This window comes from Fukomys damarensis, unplaced genomic scaffold (assembly GCF_012274545.1).
Source record: "Fukomys damarensis isolate Sample0158 unplaced genomic scaffold, DMR_v1.0_HiC HiC_scaffold_25, whole genome shotgun sequence".
NCBI classification, from domain to species: domain Eukaryota; kingdom Metazoa; phylum Chordata; class Mammalia; order Rodentia; family Bathyergidae; genus Fukomys; species Fukomys damarensis.
In genome coordinates, this window is record NW_022900937.1 from 35,102,657 (window position 1) to 35,123,670 (window position 21,014).

Genomic DNA, 21,014 nt, shown 5'->3' on the forward strand with positions numbered 1-21,014 from the left:
TGTCCCCCACAGCAAGGTCTGATGACCACAACTGTGGCTCATGGAACCTCAAGACATGGCCAGAAGAATGGCACGGGAGATGACTTTTCACATACACCTCCTGAGTTATTCCTTTCTAGCACCGTGGCCTCCATCTTGCACCTTTAGCAGACTTACTGAACAAGTATACCTTGATGTCCTTTCATAGTCCGTCAGCAATCCTGCCATTCCCAGTCTTTTCCAAATAGGAGAAACAAGTGATGCAAAGTAGACTGTGGAAAGGCATGTGGGGAGGATGCAAAGTGACAGGGAAGAGAGAAGGAAATCTTTAGGGGCCACACATTTTTATACTCTGAGGATTCAAACCATATAACCCCATCACACATGTAATAAATAAATAATAAATACAAATAAGGAACGGCTGTGTACATCTGAGCTGTCACCAGAGCAGGAAACATGGTGCAATCTCAGGATGCCTTCACAGGCTTCCTTTCAGCCCCATTGCCTGCCCATTAGAACTTGACCTTGCATCGGTCACTTAGCCTTCCTTTCTAAAGACGGGGGACTACACCCCTGGGTTCTAAGTTCAAATTCTGGATGGGCTACACCTTGGCTGTTCTCCACCTTGGCCGCCAACCTACAGGATGCCAGTGATCACCACACCCATATTCACCACAGGAGTTGCTCTGATGAGCAGGTAGCAGAAGCAAGTTGTGCCCTCTGGGACAGGGCTGGGAAGGGACTTCCTGCTCCTGGCTGCTCCCAATCCCCTGGTAGGTATGCAGCGCCCAGCCGGTCTCCTGCCCACCTCCTCCAGGACCAGATTCCTCTCCAAGCTCCCAGATTGCTCCTACTCTTCATACGCACTAAATATTTGCAGACTTGAATCGAATGAGCCCAAGCATGATTGAATCGAAAGCTGTTACAAAGCAGAGGTGAAGCAGGGAAGCTCTCTGGAAAGACGCCTGCAAATCCTCAGCCTCTAGATTTTCAGCTGGGGTGCGTGCAGGAGCCGGGCCTCTCCCAGCCAGACTGAGTCAGGGCCTTGATCCCGCGGTGGACGGGGAGCCAAGCACGGAGCTCCTGTACTGATTAAAATGACATTCACCATCAGCAACTGTGCAAAGAGGCATCAAGGCCCAGAAGCGGGCTGGCTTCTGAGTGGCCTAAATGCGCGCTGCAAGGGGCTGAAATTGGAGCAATTTGCTGTAATTCAGAAAGCAGGAGTGAATGAATGCGAGCCCTGCAGAAAATTATATATTTTATTTGAAGGTAAGATTGCACATCTCTAATCAAGGCTTAAAAATCTGAATTAGGATAAATTGTGCCATAATTATTTTCTTAGAAAGGAACAAAGTAGTTTCTAAAGCACCCCATATTCCCCCTTTGAAGGTTTCAAAATGAAGACACTCATGTTGTGGCAAATGGACGGCTTTATCTGCCTCTGGCTGGTGAAAACGTGGAGTTCATTTATCCAGATACTCGGAGTCCTTGGCATTGGACACACGGACTTGCTTTTAGTGTTGCCAGCACATTTGCTGCATTTGTTTTGGTCCTCTTGACCTTAAAGGCTTTAATTAAAGGAAAAATTAGCTTGCTGGTGATAATTAGGGACCTGACTGGAAATTCCCTACCAACTGCACATGTGCTCAGGATCTCCATGTATGTGTGTTGGGGTTTAAGTAGAAGAGGTGAGCACAGAAAAGGGAAACTAAGTAAAAGCTACTTGCTTCATATTTTTATATTTCAGACTTTCTTTTGATTATTATTCCCAGGAAAATAATGAATAATTAATTTTTATACCTGGGGAAACAATTCACATTTTTCTACCTCTAGCTAAGCATAAAAGTTTACTCCTTTTGCTCTCTTAAAAATGAATCTAGCCCACTTCATTTTCTTGTACTGGATAATTATTATTCCCCCAGTATAAAAGCACACCAATTCAATTCTATGCCATCATCACCAATGTAGGAGATTAAAAAAAAATTATCTTTGCTTAAAACACAGACACTCGCCTGACTCTTATAAAACAGCAGCAGGAGGGATAAGTAGCAGTAACCTCCTATAGATACAACCACTGCTAGCATTTGGAAGTTCTTTTAACTCCACCTCTTGTCACAATTTAACTCTTGTTCCTTGATTACATCTTAAGGTAGCCAAGAGCAATTAATTTCTGAGCCCTTGGCGATTGCTGTCCACCTGCTTGAGCAGTGACGGAAGGAGCCCGGGCTGTGGGATAAACGCTGAGGTCAAGGCCAAGCACCGGCACAGGGAGCGGTGTCCAGTGGAGCCTCCAACTTGTAAAGCCATCATTCTGTGGTCACAGATCAGGAAGGATGGTGGTCGCCATGTCACACATGGGGACATTGGCACCTGAGGTTGAGAACCTTCTCACAGCCACACAGCTGCCCGCCGGGAGAGTGGGGTTTTCATCCACGGTGTTTTGAGATCCAGTTGCTTATATTACACACTGCCCTGAAATCACATTGCAAAATGAGGCTCACTGTCCCCACTGGGACCAGATGCACACAGATCAAACATAAGGCACCAGGAAAATTATGAAGCAGAGAGGGGATTGAATTCATTGCTGTCCCATTCACTAAGCTGCATTATTTCTGCTTATGAAGCTTTTGAATTTGGAGAACTCAGATTGGTTCCCCAAACATCAATAAGGATGTGCTGTGAACTATCACAAGCCAAGTGGTGGCAATGAAAATGGCAGCAACACTTTCTCACGATATGCTGCTAACTAAAAAATCAAACTAAACATGCCTGAAAAGTGATGTCAGTTCTGCGACCTGATGCAGTGTGACTAAGCTTTCAGAAAACATGAAATGGTGGGCCAGGGATTCTGGTACCTGCCTCGCAAGCGCAAGGACTTGAGTTCGATCCCTGCTACCTAAAACAAACAAACAAACAAACAAAACCCCCCCACACACAAAATTGTGCATAATTCTCATCTTAAAACCTTCTGATGATTGTCCATTATTTACAGGGAAACATCCCCAGCCAGTAGGAAAGCATGCTACCTCTGTCCTTCATGAATTCCTTCCCTCCATCCTTCCTAACAGTTTATATGTCTCAATCCTCCATGTCCTAAAAAACATAAATAAAAAGCATCATGTGAAATCTGAGTGTGTGTGTGTGTGTGTGTGTGTGTGTGTGTGTGTGTGTGTGTGTTTCAGGTGCACAGCTTCACCCATTCAGGTCTCTATTTCAATCAACACCATCCCCAAGCACAGGCTCCTCTGGAGAAAGCTAGCTGCCTGGCTCCCACAGCTCACAGTGGAGGGACAGAGGCCTTCCTGTGGGAGGCTTGGTCCCAGCATCTGCACTCAGACCGTGCATGGGGGGCTTGGCACCCGGTGTCTGTGCTGCAGCCACAGGCATCCCCTGGGCAAGCCATGTCTTGTGCTGTCCCTCCTGTGACATGCTGATCACCCTCCCCGGGACACCTTTCCCTACCCATGAAGCCACCCTTTAGCTCAGCATTTTATTAATCTTCCTTCACTTACAAAAGAATCACTTAATAATCATTTTCTTTCTCTTCTTATTTGTGTGTGTAATGTGAAGTCGACTAATACAAATACATATATGCCAGAGTGAATTTACAATAACTGTGACTGCCCAAGACTGAGCAAAGCTCTCATTTGAAATCGGTATATTTCAGGCTTCTTCTTCTTCTTCTTCTTTTTTTTAACACATCTTCACTTCTATCCCTTTATATCAGGTCTTCCCTTTTTAACTGTGACTGTTGTTCACAGCATATCCCAGCTCATTGTCTTAGCGGAGATATGTTCAGAAAATAATAGCACACTGCCCTAACAGGACTGCTTGTTACTCGTTCACTGTAAGCATGTAATAAAATGGTAAAACATTTCTAAAAGGCGACTTTTATTTACCTACAGGGTAAAAACAGTTAAGACCCTCTGAGGTTTCCCCCCAAAGCCCAAGTGAGGAAAACTTACTTTGCAGGAGGTGGAGGACTCTATTTCCCTTTGGCCAACCTCCCTCTTCCCCACTGGACAGATGCAGAGAACCATGCTCGACAGAGCTGGGCAGTAATTGTCAGGGAAGAGCCCCACACACAGGAAACATCTGCTGACCACTTTCTTCATTAAATGGTGCTATTTATAATGAGCACTCCTCACAAATAAATGGGGACCAGGCTAGATCACATTAGGAGGCCAGGCTCTGCTGCAATACATGTACCACGACCCATATAACTTGCAGGAGTTTTTTCTTTTTCTTTTTTTTTTTCAGTCCTGGGGCTGGAACCTGAAGTCTTTGAACTGAGCTCCCTCCCCAGCCTGTCTCACTTTGATTCAAGGTTTTAGCAGGTCAAAAAATTGCGCAGGTGGGCTTGAACTTTTCTCCTGCCTCAGCCTCAGAGAACGCTGAGATTGCGGGATGTGACACCATGCATGGGCTACTTTCATGCCTTTGACAAAGTAAGCATTCGAGCCTTCCCGCTTCATTCGCAAAATTGCCAAACTGTGGGCAAGGATTGTAATGCCAAGGGAAGTACCATACACACATGTGCTTACTTTCCCAACCACACTTCTTTATTAAATAGAGTTAATGTTGAAAAACAAAGATAAATTGCCTTTCTCTCACAATGTAATAGTATGATGTTTACTTGTATATTATTTTCATCCTTTTATCTGAGAGTTTCCTATAGAGGTTGCTGTTATTTCTCTCTGTATTCTCAGTGGCAGCAGATAGCTGTGAGAAAACAGTCTTGACTAAGTGCTTATTCATTTCAAATATTTAAACATGTTTCACTATATAATTGAATTTCATTATTCAAATTCACATAACATAAAACGCTAACTCTAAGAAACGCATATACACACCGTTGGTATTTTGCTCCATCTACTTTGCACCATTTTCTTCTATGAGCTCATTATTCACAGTCAATGTGCAATTTGGATTTCTCGCTTTTAAAAATGTAGCAGTTTATTATTAGGCAAACTTCTGTATCAGTGAAAATTTCATCTAATGGATTTTCAAGTCCCAAGTGGATATGTAATGGTTTGCTGAACCATGTCAAATATTTTATTGAGATAAATAAATGTGATTAAATAAATCTTTGGGTGGCGCTCAAATAAGCATATGAGGAAACTGAGCCAAAAGATGAAAGGTGATGGTTAGAGCAAAGAGTGGCTTGATGTGGAGGTAGCCGCACTTATGGGGGGCCAGGAGCGCACAAAGTAAGGTAAACTCACCACGGGACAGTACCCCGGAGAACTGGGGATTGACTTTTCCCCGGAGCTTTTGGCACTCACTGAGAAGCTAGCAGATGACAGGAAATCTGCCATTGTTTGGACACGAGTCTTCAACAAGACAGGGAGAGGATGAGAGATTGAGGAACAAGCAAATGTCTGGTAAGGACCTGCTTCAGAGAAAGGCACAGCTCTTCATTTGAAAGGAATCCTGTTTGCAAACTCCAAAGGGAAGCAAGTGGAACTTTCAAGTGGAACTTCCAGAAGCTTAGGGAAGAACACAGCAGTATCAAGTATCCTGCTTGTGAGGGAGCCTTCCGAGGTAGCCATGACACGCGGGTGCTTCTGGGGATCAGCCCAGGCTTCCTACTTCCGGTCCCGACCTTCGCCTATTTGCTATGCAGTGCATGTTCATTGCATGGGCTTTCATAGCAATGCACCTCATTCCTGAGAATTTTTGCTTCATTAAATTTTTACTGTTCCCTCTTAAAAGTGAAATGGCTCCCTGAGAGTTACCGCTAAATATTCAGCATTTCTCTCTATAGTGCCCCTTTCTTTTTATGGGTGCGTGATAACAGGGATCGGACTCTGGACCTTGCACTTGCGAGGTAGGCTGCAGAACCACTAAGCCAAATCCTCGGCCCCCGTACACCTTTGCTTTTCAGAGCTCTGGACTCTCAGATTGGTCATATCCTTTTTGTGCAAGTATTTCTCCTGTTTTTTTTTTTTTCAGACTCAATCATAGGAGATCATCTACATGGTGTATGCTCAAATGTGGCTTCCATAAAAATACACTTGGTAATTGCAGCTGTACTTTATGAGGCTGTGATGCAAAAGACATAAAATGTAGCAGTGAAAAATGGTGTTCAGAAACCTGAGAAAATTTGGCTGTTTCTGTGAATATCTGCTCTGTGAATTATAGTGACGGATTATGACACAGACTACAATGCTGGAAGTCAGAAACATCCTTGAATATGAAAAAGGAAATAAACACACATATCACACACAAACACACACACACACACACACACACACACACACACACACCCGGGGGGAAATATTCCAAGGATGAAAACAGGCCATCATTAACTTGATTCTATTTGTTTTTTCACTGTCAACTTAAAATATTTGTTTACTGGACCTGATTTTCTTCCACATTGATTTTAAGAATGAGATTTATTACTCTGAGGAGGAGAATATCCAAGCCAAAATTCAGGTCCACTGGAACACAGAATGAGACTTCATTTGGAAATGAGGTCTTTGGAGATGCGATCCGTTCTCGTGAAATCATGCTGCATTCAGGTGTTGGCTGTCTCCGATATCTAGTACCCTCGTCAGAAGGCCATTGTATTAGTCAGTTTTCCATTCTTATGACCACATACCTGACATAAACAACTTAAAAGGGGAAAGACTTAGTTTTACTTATGGTTTCCAAGGATTCAGTCCCTGGGTGACTGACTGGCTTTATAAAGAAGGTTCACGACAGGAGTGCTTAGTGGAAGAACGCTGCTCACCTCATGGCGGCCAGGAAGTAGGGAAACAGCAAGAGAGCCAGTCAGACAGGTGGGTATGGGTCAGCTCTAGTCTCAAAAACAAAACACTAAAACTCAGCTTATCCCATCTCTCTGGAAATGGGGAATAAGATAATTCAATCATTCTAAGATCGCAGGTGTTCATTTTAATACTGCATTAATTCAGATCCATTAAGTGGGTGTTTCTTCTATACCTACTACTTTCTAAGTACAGTAATAGCCAGTGAGTGAAAACCAGGCAGCTCTTGTTTGCATGTTCTCATGTTCTTTTCTTGGGTGCAGGAAATCTGCGAGGTCCTCAGGGCTGTTCAGAATTGTCCATGTTCCTGGTTCTCCCTCCTGCAACCCACACAACCTACACTTAGCTAAGGGATGAAACATGAACCCCATCTACTAAGATTTTCTTTGCTGTTGTATCCAGGCCATCAGAGGCTGCTCACATCTCACCCTGCTCATCTCTGCCTGCTTCCACACCAAAGCACTCACTCTGCGTACATAGCATGCGCAGTTCCAGCTTGCCGGGTGCCCCTCCCCGCACTCTCTGACAGCAGTGCGCTGAGTTCACTGAGCGGAGTTTCTGTAAGTAACCGCTGCGAAGTCTTCCTTCATTTCCTACCATCACCCCCTGGGTTTCATGGACATTCCCGCCTTCTCCCACACTCCATGTACCTCAGGGAGCTGTAAATATTCAGTGACACCTCGGTTCTTCCCTTAGACTGGGAGCTCCCAAAGGATATAAGATTTTCCAACATTGCAGGTAATTTCTTCCAAGTTTAGAAGAATGCTTAGTGCATGCAATGCACTCAACAGTGATTTCTGAGGAGGTGAATGAGAAAGGTTCTAAGATCAATTGACCATTACAAAGGAAAATGTTTGCATGGAAATAACAAGTGTTTTGCATTCAGCTAGATGTAGTACTGGCTCCTCTGAGAAAACAGATACTATTGTAATGTATCTCTGAACACTAATCTCCTACCTTTGAAAGTTAAAAAGTGAAAATGGCTAGCCTTCTGAAAGACGATGTAGTAACTTGTTCCAAAAACTGAACGTAGGCTCGATGACTCCGATCACATAAATTTCAGTAGATTGTTTCATTGTAGCTTTATTAAAATTATAACACAGGTTGGACATTTAAATTTGAAATGAAGCTACATGCACTCTTAATACTTCTTTATTAATCTTTGCTGCACTTCTACTACATACCAGATGATGTTCAAGTCACAGGGTCCCAGTGAACAAAACAGAATCCACCAATGTGGGAACCCTGCACCTGCTACAGCATGATATGCAGAAAATAAAGAAGGGATCTGGAGAGCAGGTGGAATATTATCCAAGGCAAGGGTCAGAGGCAGGCTCTCAGATAATATGATAGCTAAGAATTATCTCTGAGGCAACCTGTGTGTACTGGGGGAGAGGGTCGATTCAGGCAGAAGGGACATGATAGCAAATGTCCCAAGGTGGGAGCGTGTTGGACATACGTCAGGTCCTGCACTGAAAGCAGATATTTAAATAGAGTGAGCAAAGAGCAAAAGGGAAGAAGAGGATGTTAGGGATGCTGCGTGTGTGTGTGTGTGTGTGTGTGTGTGTGTGTGTGAGAGAGGCACAGACAATAGCTATGAAAGACCTTCCATTTTTTCCTGGGGTGCAGTCTAGCCCTCAGAGAGGCCATAGGCAGGTTTTGAGCAAAGACTTGGCATCATCTGGCATCTACTTTAAGGGGATCCTTCTATGTGTAGTACTGACAATAGACTCTAGAAGAAAAAAGCAAAAGCACAGACAGAGTGATTAAGCGTTAAATGCAAAGCCAGGCATGATGGCACACATCTGTAATTATAGCACTCTGGGAGGCTGAGCCAGGAGGATCACAAGATTAATCAGAACTTGGGCAGCAAGATCACTGAGACTGTCTCAAAATTTTAAAAACATAAAAACAACTGGGGTTGTTGCTCAGTGTGAAGGTGCTTGTTTAAATCCAGAGAGAGAGAGAGAGAGAGAGAGAGAGAGAGAGGGAGAGCGAGAGATCTCCATTTGAGATGACCTGAACAAACAAACAGCATTTGCTCATGGGTTGGATTTGGGGATGACAAACACATTTTTAGCTCTTGTAATTGTGAGAACATCATGCATTACTGAGGTATGGCAGTTTGCCTGTTTGCTTGGCTGACTATTAAATTTTCGGGGGAAGAGTGGAGGTGTTGCTGATGTTTGTTAGTAGAAAGGAAATTAATATGTGCGAAATTAAACTTGGGCCTTTCCAATGGCCAGTGACTGGTCATATATGTAAGTCTGGAATTTCTGGAGATGAGTGGCATAAAGTTGATTTTTTATTTATTTTTAACCAATCTATGGATGATATTCAAAGAGACCAACTGAGATCTCCTGATATGAGATACAGCTAAGGACAAAATTTACAGCTCAAGATATGTCGGACTTTAGAATTGGAGTTATGAAATAAACTATCGAAGGACACAAAGGAGTAACGATGAGGAAGTGAAAAAATATGAAGAGCAATCTTGGAAGCTAAGGGGAAATTTGATTGTAAGAAACCAGGTCAAAATTCCTGAATTAAATTTTCACTGCAATCACCAGATCACAGTGCCTCAGGGGTCACTAGGAGGGAACATTCAGGAGAAAATCCTAAAAGAAACAGGATCAAGGAAGGCCAGAATGGGGCAAAAGCCTGAGCACAGAGAATCTGATCGGACATTCTGTTGTTGTTTTCTTTTGCGGGGGGTGGGTGCCAGGGATCCAACTTGGGACCTTGCACTTTCAAGGGAGACAATGGCACTGATCAGACATTCTGAGCAAAGAGGACAAGAGTGCAGGAGGAGCCAATCTGGTGGCTTTGTTCATATTTTGTCCTATGTAAATACAAAATATAAATGCGTGCCTGTATGCTCTGGAGGGGAAAGTGAATGACAAAAGAAAGAGAGGGAGAATTGGTGAAATGATGACCCCAAGGAGGAGAGATGGGGCATCTCGAATGCATGGATGACTTGGCCAAGACATCTGCAGTGCAGAGGGAAATGGAGGACGGGTGTAGACCAGGAGAGGACATGTGAGGATGCGGGTGGACTACCCACAGTAAGGCCTTATTTTGCCAGTCTTCCTGTTCATCTGCTGTAGACACTGCTAGTTCATCCCAGTAATGGATACGTGTATGATCCAATGACGAGGATCAGTGACTGATGTCATGTGTGCATAACGATATTAGCTGAAATTTTTCTTGGACACGTATTTCATATTTAGTACCAGTCCAACTGTTTTCTTGTACATTTTCTCATTTAATTTACAAGCAATTCCACTTTCGTGAGAGCTACTGACATTGAAAGAGACTAAGTCTCCTGCCCAAGCTTTTATAGTAAGTCAGGGGTCAACAGAACCCAGGCAGACACACAAGAAACATGACACACAAGAAACATGACAAAGCAAGCACTTAGCATGGCACAAAACACTGATTATTACATTGTGAGCACCAGCAGCTTCCAGCAAAACATACGTAGTGCTCTTACCAAAAACATACATAGACTGCCAAACACGTATGTGATCTTCGTAAGACGACTTCATTTTACAGATTAGACATAGACCTAGAATATCCAGATCGACCTAAAAAGAAAGGATTTCATAATGCTTACTTTTGTTATGCAGAACATAATGATTACGTTAGCTACAGGAAGTAGGGATGTGAATAACACATCTTAGTTCTTTATCTGTCTTTGTATCAGAGTACTTTTAACTTGAAACAATATTGAAAATAAAATCTACTCTGACAGTATTCTCTGAGGCTGCATGATAATAATAAAAATAGTTAAAATAAGATTTTTGAGCACATGATGTGGCAGAATCAATGCAACCATTTTGCAATAAAGGGGAAGTCACACAGTGACTCTTCACCAGAACCTTCTGGGTAGAGAACCTCAGTTTCCCCCTCTGCAGATGAAGACATAAAGGAAGAACAACCTTAGGGGCCACAGCTGGTGTCACCAAACGAGTAAACTGTGGAGTTGGGACCTGAATCCTAGCAAACTTCATAGTTCACTTTGTTAAATACAACAAGTGACAACACCAGAATCTCTGCTGCAGTTTTTTCTTTCTTTCTTTCTTTCAACTGTGTTCAGCTTTGGTCTGGAAATATTAAGTAAGTAATTCCAGAAGTGAGTAATTCATGAAATTGCACACTGACACTATTGAATAGTGACACCATCCTGCTCCACCCTGCCCTGGTATGAACCATGCCTTTGTCCAGTGTATCCACACTGTCTTTGGTGCCTGCCCGTTAAGTACTTGCCAGTTAAGCTGTGCCAAGTAATCTTTATCTAACTTAATAATAGGCCCAATCCTGGGGTAGTAAAGCTGGCTGTCTTACTGGAGTATGCTGTTATAATTGCTCTGCTTTATTATTGTTTTTAATCTTTCATTGTTATCAAATTTAGAAATTAAAATGTATCATAGGTACAAGGCGTAATGAATACATTTAATCAATGTTTAAATTTTTAAAATTATTATAGTAAAAGACATGTTGCCATCACTATCATCAAAATCCTCACCCTCAGCTTGCACACACTCATCCCATCGTCCTTGCCACTTTCTGCAGGAACTCTGGAATCCTCTTTCCTCTGTGTCTTTACCAGGTGGAATAAAAAATACAGTGACTGCTGCCGCCAGTGTCATTAACAGAAAGGCAGGCTTGTGTCTTCATGACGCTGTGTCCTCATCCACCTTAGTCACCAGATCTGGCACTGTGTGACTTCTGGCTCTTCCCAAAGCCACAATGATCATGAAAGGGAGATGTTTTGAATCCATTTAGGACATCGGGCAGCCAGGACAGCTCAGCTAAAGACCCTCAGGAAAGAGGACTCCAGAGCTGCTGCAGGAAGTGGCCAGGAGATGGGATGGGTGTGGTCAAAGCAAGGGGGAGAATTTTGAGGGAGAGTAACAGCAGTCTACATTTTATTGTAAACTTTTAAAATTTAAACATTCAGCATATTTTTGATCTTATATGTACAGAAACAGCATGATATGTGTAGGATTTGGCACTATCCTTGCATTCAGGATTCCACAAAGGATCTAGAAACAGCGTGAGGTAGGCCAAGGATGGTAGGGACAATTCTACTGTACTCAAATAATCTAAAGTGCATGAAGTATGTACTTTGAAAGTTTTAGTTTTGAACTTGACTATTGGGTGAGCAGTCTGTTTCCAACATGTTTTGGTATTGTAAACAGTATTGAACGGATCTTTTCTGTTTTCTGTAAATTTATAAGAAATGGATTTGCTTAAGTAAGAGTTTTCTGAGAAGTTTTCCTATCTGTTCTGCACTCACCTCCAGAGAAGCAGGGCAAACAACCTGCCCAGCAGTGGCAAGGCATGTCTGCTACCTCCCGCTCAGCTTTCCCAGCAGTGATTGTGATAATTTACTCTGTTGTCAACTCTGCAAGTGACACAGGGTCCTTTGTTTCAGTTCAGCATTCATATTTCTTTGTGAACTAGTAAAGTCAAATCTCTTCTCTAACTTGGTGGTCATTTTAAACCTTTGTGATTTCATGCTAACAATTGCACAGTTTTTCCTCTTGCTATTTGGGCTGGGTTTTTGGATGTTGGCGCATTTTTAGTTTGTTGTGGGTTTGTGGGACGTTACTCAGGTATAAGCAGGTGAATCACAAAGCATCTGCAGTGGGATCCAGTCTGGTGGTGTAGGTGCGCAGGCAGTCTGCCCTTTACCTTTGGATGGTAGTATGTGAACTTGAAAAGCAAACGTTTAGACTCAAGCTCCAGCTAGGTTCGAGCTTCAACGCTGATTCTGTAACTATGGAGATCACAGCATCTGTCTGGCCCAGATTTCCTCACAGATAGAAAGGAGCAGTTGATTCTGAGCACCCAGCAGCTGCGGGGTCCTCAGGGGGAGAGATGCTGGCTTGCTGCAGAAGGGTACACACAAGAATGCAGGGATGAGCGTTTCCATACTCACCAACCCTCACTGATCTCCTCCCTCTACAGCTTGGGCCCCTCCTGGACTATGGATTCAAGGTGGGCACAGGTCACACCTTCATCACCCACTCATTTCGGCTTCCTTCTCATGTCTAACTTTTAACATACAGATCTGAGTAAAACCCCACTTGTTTCTTGGAATAATACTAAGGTAGATTCATTCTCCTGCTTTAAAAAAAGAAAGGAAACTAAAAAGTAAGCACTTTAACAAATTGCCTTAACAAACAGATTGATTTTCTCCCTCCCTCCTTCCTCTTTATTATTAAATTCTGATTTCTGCAATCTATATTTTTTTTTTCTCTTGGGTATTTTAATTAGATAGTAGGATTTAAAAATAGGGTCTCCAGTATATTAAGAAAGTTGCGGTGGCTTTTAAATTATGTGGGGCAGCTGCTAGATTTCTGATTCGAGAGGATTTTTTTCCTTTTAATTCTGTCATCTGAACTTTGCTTTGATAATGCTTCAAATTAGCCGCTATTCATTCTTTAATGAACAAGGGTTCATGTAAATTTCAGCTATGAATAGGTAATCAGGATTTCTTTGGGCATAATGGCTTATTTACCAGGCTTCCATTTCAATTTTGAACTCTGTGCTTCTTTAAACACCACATCCTATATAATTTTTCAGCCATCTAATTACCTACGTATATATTTACCATATAGATATTGCCTTTGTGCCTATCTCTGCTCCAGATTGCTCACTCTACCCAAGGTGGGGCTGTACCTCTCAGCTCAGTACAGATGAGCTTTGCTGCACTTGGGCAGAAGAGAGGGTATTGCTGTGGGGCAGCCACTTGGGTCCGTTTTGGGGAGAGTGGGGCATCTGCCTCAGGAATTCTGCTGGGGTCTAGCTTTTTGCAATTATGGGCATTTCATTATTTTCCCTCGCTGGCTTCAAAGCTCTCCTTCCAGACGTCTCTTGGATGTGAGCAAGGTGGTCGATTTGGGGCATCTCCCCAACACCTGATGTGTCTTACACTCCATATGCTGGGGAGTTCGCCAGGACCCAGGGCACTGTCCTGACTCGAGTTTGAAAGACTTGGCCGCAGACTGGAACCTAATTGTTCAGGATAAAGAGAACATGCTGGGATTTTCTTACTTCAACACATCTCATTTCCCTTAAAATTTTTTGTCTTCATGAGTCCATGTTTGCAGTAGGTAATGTTTACCTCACAGGGGGAGTTGGTACATGTACGAACAGATCTTAATCCTTTTCACTTCCCCTCCCCTCCCCAGCCCCCTGTCCATCTCACGGCTCCTTTCTCATCTGAGAAAGACCTACCTCCCTGTTTCCTACTATTTGTCTTTTATTTTGCTCTTCAACATTGAATTCCTTATAGAAGGGAAACCATATGATATGTAAGCTTACAGACAGATTTAATACAATCTCAGTCAAAAAACCCAACAGGGTCCCTCATAGAACTGGAGAAAACAATCCTAAAATTCACAGGAAAGTTTACTGGAGTCCCCTCAGGAAGGGAAGCCCCATGTACTTTCCCAGTGACTGTGCCCCACTAAACAGGAGTGACCCAGTGGCACCTGGAGGAGGCACAGAGAAGCCCAAGGCCCTGGACATCTGGGGGAGGCCATCAGTTCCACCTGGCACAGTTTCAGGATGGCTGTGGTGCCCAAGGCAGCGCCACACACCTGTGCTCCAGTCCCTCGACCTTGCTTTCACTCTCAAGGCAACAGAAACAACAAAATACAACAGAATCCACTGCTCCCCTCTCCCATGTATTTAGTTCCTTGGTCCTGTGAAATGGTTCTCAAAGAAAAATGTGTGCCTGGCCCCTGAGACTGCTGTGACCCTTTGGCAAGCCAACCCCTGATGATGCGCTCTTGGGGAGGTGGAGCCGTCTTGTACTTTTAATGAGTTGTGTTTTGGTGGAAGTAACTTCTACGTCTAATCCATCACCAATGTATCAGGCAGCCTCAAACTCCAAACAGCCGTGGGCAGCTGCGCAGCAAAGCTCCGTGTCCACCCATCCGGGATCCTGGCTAGAGGTCTGTTCTGACTGTTTTGCAGCCCTGAGTTGACTCATGGATGGAGGTCGCATTACAAAGGCTCAGCTCAGCACCAACATGGCCAAGGGTGTCTACAGAACTGGCCTCTCACCTCCCCGAAAGCTGTGGCGATCGCCCTAAGTCTGCTGGGACCAGCTGGGGAGAAGCTGTTCCTCGGTCCAGACCTGCAACTTGCCCTGCTGAGTTCTACCTGCAACTGCAGCTGTAGGAGGCAGCATCCGGAACGTCAAGGGTTCAGACAGCCCTAAATTCCCTGTGCTGCAAATGGAGGTGACTCTATCAGGACCTCCAGCTCCACCAAATCACAAGGCACCCTTCTGACCTCGGCGGAAGCAGAAGTGGCTTCTTGACCCGGAAGTAGAAGCTATAGGGCTTTTTTGACGTCTTTTAGGCCTTGCTCCTAGACCCTGCTGCAGCTAGGTGGCCCAGAGGCCACATGAGAACCTACAGGCCACTGATTTTATTCTTTTGGTACTAGCAATTGATTCATAAAGCTCTGTGGAGTTTCAGGTTTGCCTTTGGTCTGCACAAATCCTCAGCTCCTCATTTAATTATGTATTTCTGTGCTGAACTTCTCCAGGTTATTGAGACTGGTGATGAAGACAGTGGAAAATGGATCTTCTGAGCTTCTCTTTTAGGGTATTAACCTTCACAAATCTCTGCATTCTTGTTAGCCATACAACGATTTTAATTTTTTTAAGTGTACATGTGGCTTCGTGTTCAAGGCAGACAATAGTTCCCTGTAAGAAAGAGAGAAAGTACGACAGTGATGGAAATTACAACAGGCCCCTGGGCCCAGGGAAAAGAGAAATTAGGCCAGGCTCCAATCAACTCACTCTATGGGAAGGTGAGAGATGAGTATGTGTGTGATAAAACATCCTGCTGAGTCACTGCAGGCACCACCCTGCTTTTCTTATTTTCCTGTTGTATTCAACACCTTTGAAATGATAATGACGTATACAGCAGGGCATGGTGGTGCACACCTATGATCCCAGCACTCAGGACGCTGAGGAGAGAGGATCACAAGTTCCAGCCCAGCCTGGGCAACTTAGTGACTTAGCAAAAATTCTGTCTCAAAATTTAAAAATGAAACAAAATAAGGGCTGGTGATATAGCTCAGAGTGAAGACGCTGAATCCAATCCACAGAACTTCAAAATAAATAATATTAAAATAAAAGAAGTATTTGTCATATAGCATTAAGGTTTTGGTAAAAACAACAATAAAACTCCTGGGGTCTTTCGGGCATGGGTCAAATTTTCTGAGATTCCTCCCTTCCCAATGAGCTCACAGACCTCCTGCACACAACACACTCAGTTTCAAGGGTGAACCCAGAAATGCATGGACTTATGTGTTCCTGAGTCTCATGTTGCCATGGCCAGACCTTAGAGACCTCTCTGTCCTCCTCCAGCATGTGCTGTGCAATTGTGGATGTGCAGCTATTTGTCCTGAGGGAGGCACCAGGGTAGGGGTCAGTGAGGAAAAGAGCAGGAAGGTGAACCAAAGGCCACCCCTAAGATGGGGAGAGGGCAGAATCTCAGCATTGGAGCAGGCAGGACCACTGAGGGAGTGCCTAGGTGGTGCCCTTGGGGAGTCCACACCTCACTCAGGAGAGCTCAGGCTGCTCATATCCTGTGCCTTCACCTGCCAGAGCCAGAGAACCACCTGCCTTCAAGGGCCATCCAGGCTAGGACTGTGAACCTCAAAACAGAGACCTTAATGAGTAAGTCTACTGACAGCTTAGACCTAGTACGTTACCAAGAGTTTTGTGGGATCATATGAGTCAGGGAGACTCTTAAATAATAGAGACTGAAAAAAAATAGAGACTGACATTCTCTCCTGAAGGTTGTTGTGGATATGGATCCAGAGTGTGGGGTAATTTGATTTAAAGGGAATATAGAAATGCAGCCTTTCTTTCCAAAGCATGTTTGGCAGTAAGGATCCTAGAATGGGGTCTTTCCTACATTCCAGTAAAATAACAAAATGTTGGGTCCTGTTGGGGGGTGATTTGTTTTAATGGTAATTGGGCTGGCATCTTAATCTTGGCTCTGTTCCTGTGGGTATTTGTTTAGACCATGTCTTCCCAAAGTCCTAGAAACCCATAAGGCTTGGATCAGCACCATGGTCAGGGCAGAGAAAATCAGGGCCTGCCGGACTGTGTTCCCTCCTTTAAATTTACCAAGGACTCAGGGTTCTCTGTGTCATGGTGCCAGGTGCCCAGTGTGAGGAGGAGCAAGGAGAAAGGCCCCAGAGGACACCAACCAGCCACCAACCAGACCTCGGGCTTCCAGTTTCCAGAACAGTGAGATGTCTGTTGACTGAGCCACCAGTCTAGACTCTTTTGTTAGGAATCCCAAGTTGACTAATGCACTATCTCTGTCTTTCTCTCTTTTCACCTCCAACACCCCAGCTTTCTCCCTTAACTGTTTAGGTTCTTTCAGTTAATCCACAGCTCACTCATCCTTTTCTATTTTTAATATTTTTATCAGCCCATATTTTCAGTACATGTTTACATTCCTTGTGGGGAACTAATGCAACCTTGCTGTTTGGATGAACCAACCATGGCTTGAGCTAGAAGGGACCAGTAGGCTGTGAAGAATGGAGGGCACACTGAGTGGCCAGGGGTGCTATGAGACAGCGTGGGTTCCCCAGCCATTGTGAACTGCAGGAGAGCCAGGGCTAAGATGGCATCTAGAATATATAAGGAAATCAAAAAAATTAGACCTACTTCCAAATAAAAGACCAAGTCCAAAAAAAAAATGGGCAAGTGAAATGAATAGATGCTTCCCAGAGGAAGGATGAGTGGCTAACAAATATATGAGAAAATGTTCAACATTGCTGGCCATTAGAGAAATGAAAATTGAACAATGCCAAGATTCCACCTTACCACAGAAGAATTGGCCATCATCAAGAAAACAAATAATAACAAATGCTAGTAAGGCAGGGGAAAAGAAACCCATCTACATTGCTGGTAGAAATATAAACTAGTAGAACCACTAGGGGAGCCAGTATGGAGATTCCTCAAAAAATTAAAGCTAAAAATTCCATTTGACACAGCTATTCCCCTTCTACATATCTCCTTAAAAGTGTTAAAGACATCATATTACAGTGATCCATGCATATCAATGTTTATAGCAGCACAATTCTTAATAGCTAAATCTTGAAAGCAGTCTATATGTCCATCAACAAATGAATAGATAAAGTGAATGTGGTATTTACACACCATGTAGTACTACTCTGTCATAAAGGAGGATAAACTTGAGTCACATGTAGGAAAATGGATGCATCTTGAGAACATAATGTTAAGTGAAATAAATCACACACAGCTCAAATATTGCATGATTTCTCTTATATGAGAAACCCACATTATAAATACAGAATAAGATAAAAGATAAATAAGAGGAAGGAGGGAAATAGATCTTTCTCAAATGGGAAGAGAGTGATGAGATGGAGGGAAGGTAGCAAGGAAAGGAGTGAAAAGGGATGAAAAAGGAATTAGAATGTGTTATGTGCATGCACTAGCTCCGCACAAGAAATGTAAACATGTACCGAAAACATGGACTAATGAAAATTTTAAGAATACACAAAGATGAGTGAGCTGTGGATTAACTGAAAGAACCTAAACAGTTAAGGGAGAAAGCTGGGGTGTTGGAGGTGAAAAGAGAGAAAGACAGAGATAGTGCATTAGTCAGATTGGGATTCCTAACAAAAGAGTCTAGACTGGTGGCTCAGTCAACAGACATCTCACTGTTCTGAAAACTGGAAGCATGAGGTCTGATTGGTGGCTGATTGGTGTCCTCTGGGGCCTCTCTCCTTGCACTCCCAAGATGACCTTCTCACTTATAGGAAACCTTTGCACTGGACTCTGCTAGTCTTCCCTGTCCCCCAATTGTGGTGTCTATGGACACCAGCCATGCTGGATTCAGGATGACCCCAGAAACTTCATTTTATCCCTAACTCCTCTGTGAAGGCATCTACACTTAGGTTTAGTCCAAGGCAATGGAGGTTGACCTTCCAACCGGAGTTTTTAGAAGACATGATATATTGTGTGTATAGGAGGTGACTTTGGAAGTAGGGTTCATATGTAATTTGGGAGTGACAGAGAATGATAGATACCCTAACCACATGGTGAAGACAGCAAGCTGTGGACCCACAAGGGGGTCATAGAGAGGCATGGACTTCTGGACCTTTCTATTGAGCCTTTAATTCTGTCACCCAATTCTTCTTTGCTTGGGTTTCATCAACGCCTCTCATGGGTCTTAGGAATGCAGTCTGCAGAAGTAGCAAAGTCACAAGGATATGCATAGGTCATCCATGACACTCCCTGAGGGTCCCTTCAAGACTGGCCAGCACTTTAGGACAAGGGGGGCCTGGTGACCCTGAGCCAGAAGGATCTCTCTGAGCCCCAAATCTCCTGCCCACACCCTGTGTGGGGGTCACAATTCTCTCACTGACTATGCCCCTGGGCCTCAGCTCCTCCCTTCACATTCAGGAGCTCCCTAATTCTGCACAACCAGCCCCCACCATCCTCAAACCCTGACTCTGTCCACACTTTTGTCTTTTGCTCCACCCAGGAAAGAGAAAGAAAACACAGCCCAGGGCATGACCTCCTCCCTGTGTTCAAATCTGAGCTTAGACATTTCTTTTCAAGTTCTTACACACCTTTTAGGGTTGGTCTTGGTCTCATTATTAACTCACTTTAGGGATGAGAAATCAGAGCCTCCAAGAATGACACAGGGAAGGGGCAGAGAAGAGGCTCTGAGTACCTGTGCCTGTCTGCTGGGGGACAAGGCAGGCAGTGGGTGGACTCATGCAGTGACGACTGTCCAGCATGCTGATTTTAGAGCTTGATTAAGGATCCATGTGCCAATGATCACATATGTCTGCATCTTTTTTTTTCCATGAGATAATAAGTTTAAGGAGGTAGTCACACAACCCTATTATTCATCCACTCTGTGCTTGGCATTATTGCTAGCAGTCAATAAATAAGTAGTCATTACTCAGATACTCCGAATGTTAAATGGCTTTGTTTTGGGTTGAAGAGGACTTTATCCTTAAGATGTTATATTTAAAAGTCAAGTATCTGTGCAAGATAAAACATAAAGAAGCACTATTATCTCTACTCCCCATTGTAGGAAGATGTACTCTCAAACTGTGCTCACCAACAAAATTCGTGCACAGAAATCTTACAGGCCCATGGCAATAATGAATACTTGCAGAATGTTTACAAAATATTATTCATTGCTTTTGGAGAAATTTTGGATTATTTTACTGATTCATATAACTATTCGATTGATTCATGCCTTTGCTAAATGCATCATTCTTTATTCTGAGATATTCCTTCTGCTAACAATTTGTTCATTTGTTTGTCCATTTGGGTTGCTTAACCCTCCCAATATTCATACATAGGTAGATGATATTATTCCATCTTGAGATGAAATCCAATGTGCAGATACAGCATATAATTTTTCTCATCTCATAACAATGCAAAGCTATAGAACTGAAGCTAAAAAATATGTGTTTCAACTCAACATGAGACTGTATCAGCTTTTATCATCCTCTGGAGTCACAGAAGGGCAGGTCATACTTTGCAGGGAACTGAACAGCTGGGTGAGATGCACCCATACCGGGCAACTTCCACATCTTTCTGACCTTCACAGGACTGATCTCCGTGTTTGTATGCTTCAGATTTCTCATGGATGGAACACAAAGCTCAACAACAACAAGTTAAGGAAAGAGAGGTTGAATTTGGCTCATAGGTTCAAGGGATTCAGTCCATAGTTAGCTGGCTCCAGAGCAGGACCATCACAGTATAATTACATGGTGGAGCAAAGCTGCTTAGTTCATAGTAGCCTAGGAGCAGAGCAGTAGAGCAGTGCCAGAGAGGAAGGGGACAGGGACTAGATACAGACCTCATGTTCACAACTGAACACCCAAACATCCCTGGAAGTGTGCTCCACCTACCCCTAGGCTAATCAAGTTGATCCTCCACTGTCACTGCCAACACACTTCAAAGCCACTGATGTTGGTGAGATCAAGTTTTCAGCCCTTTCCTAGTGAGGGACACCTGGGTATCTTTTGCTCTGTCCACTACTAAGAGACAATGATGTTTATCCATTGCAAATTTGATAGGATTCAATATTGTGCAAATTACTTATGCATAATGGATATCTGGTAATGTGATGATGTGCTGTTACACTGCAGCTCATATCTAAATACCCTCCCTCAAGACACATGTGGTTACTGGTGGGGAGTACTGAAGGTGGCTGG